We start from the raw sequence: 1,750 nt of genomic DNA, 5'->3' as shown, positions 1-1,750 counted from the left end.
ACTTTTCTCCCGTTACTCATGTTACTTCACTTCACATGGCACGTAAAACACTTGAATGAAGTGAACTTTAAATTTAGCAATATTTTACCTATGCACGTCCCGCTTATCCCGCGTTCACACTACACCGGAAGTCATCTGTAAACTCCCGGTTCCACGACGACGGACCGGAAGCGTCTGCTTCCGCGTCCTCCGTCGTCTGCGGGCGTGTGACGACATCACGCTGACATAGACGTCACACATTGTTACGTCACAAGTCAGCCACGCGGAACACATTCATACATTAATCAAGCGAGCTTAACCGCAATTCGCAAAATATTCGCAATTTCGCGAAATAACGAGTATTTAAACGCGCGTAAGTAAATAAGGCGAAAAACGTTTCGTATTTCTTTTTTTGCTCCCCCCCTCTCTCAGGTCGTTGTTATACGGCCTCGTCCCTGCATGTACTTTACAGGCGATCGACACCGCGTGCCAGTATACGCACCGGTAACAACTATTTATATAATATGACGAAATTCATCAAACACAATGTCTATTGATTCGCCTATGTTTGTTAAGCATACGTTGCGGAGGCTGGTATGTGTCGACCCAGCAGTGGTGCGACAGTAGGCCACGAATGCGTACTGAGTGGCGCAATCGCCGTTTATCGAACAACTTACTGATAATGACTCGATACAATGACTGCATTGTATGAATACTCGTATAGAACGCGGATATGGTGGCATGGAACGAGATAGACTGGTACCATAGTCTTTACGCTTTGCTAAAAGACCACATGTGTCTATATTTAGAGCAGAGATAGGGACCAGTCTAACAACGCACGCGTGTTGAAATCTGACCGAGTTGGTTCAACAACCAAATGAGGAGAAAGTGGAATTGTTGGTAATTATTGCGTGATGGTCGAAATTATCAAGTAATTGTCATGTTATTATATGCATAAACGCGTGTGATCATTAAGCTTTTAATTAGTGCTATTTATCGTCCATCGATCAAACACTAGTTGAATCGAGGAAATGGTTTCATATTGCGTTTAATTTGTGTTTCTCCGATGTGTACCTGTGTGCGCAAATCATGTACGCCATTATCGCTATCCTCTAGACTGATTCCGCACGTCGCTGCGACCGAGCTGCCGTCGACTGTCAACGACGCGTGGGAGTCAGTCTAGTCGTCATTGGTAATAACGAGGTGAAATCGGTGTAAATTACATCGATGAGCGATGAGTTAGATAAACACAATGGGGACGAAGATGGCCGCGGGTCGGGAAAGTGGCGCGGTGGTTTATAAACCCTCCGTCAGCCAGCTATCGTCACTCTTGCTTAACACGTTCAGGGAAAAGGATCCGAGAGAGAGAGAGAGAGAGAGAGAGACGAGTAACACAAATATCAGGTATGTGTCTTCCTCAACGTATCTATATAATTATAGTCGATGCATAGATAGATGTAATGTGTTAAATTGTCTACTTTCCCATTTCTACGGGAATCAAGCAGTTGTTGTGATATTTCGTGATCATGGTCGTGCGTGATATAGAGCTATACATAGAGAGAGAGAGAGAGAGAGAGAGAGAGAGACGAGTAACACAAATATCAGGTATGCGTCTTCCTCAGCGTGTCTATATAATTATAGTCGATGCATAGATAGATGTAATGTGTTAAATTGTCTACTTTCCCATTTCTACGGGAATCAAGCAGTTGTTGTGATATTTCGTGATCATGGGCGTGTGTGATATAGAGATATATATATATATATATATATC

General features: G+C 43.4%; 1 protein-coding gene across 1 annotated transcript in view; it reads left to right on the top strand.

Moving 5' to 3' along the window:
- The first annotated feature begins 1,577 nt into the window (after nt 1–1,577).
- The window catches only part of LOC106819361 (glycine-rich cell wall structural protein-like), a 1,684-nt gene continuing 1,511 nt past the window's right edge, over nt 1,578–1,750 (top strand). Inside the window, exon 1 of the mRNA XM_014824007.1 lies at nt 1,578–1,584. The gene's annotated coding sequence lies outside the window, so the exon portion shown is untranslated. The remainder of the gene's footprint in view (nt 1,585–1,750) is intronic.

This window comes from Priapulus caudatus, unplaced genomic scaffold, assembly GCF_000485595.1.
Source record: "Priapulus caudatus unplaced genomic scaffold, Priapulus_caudatus-5.0.1 Scaffold3285, whole genome shotgun sequence".
Classification (NCBI taxonomy): domain Eukaryota; kingdom Metazoa; phylum Priapulida; class Priapulimorpha; order Priapulimorphida; family Priapulidae; genus Priapulus; species Priapulus caudatus.
The sequence above is the reverse complement of the archived record's forward strand: the minus strand, read 5'-3'. Positions and strand labels throughout refer to the sequence as shown.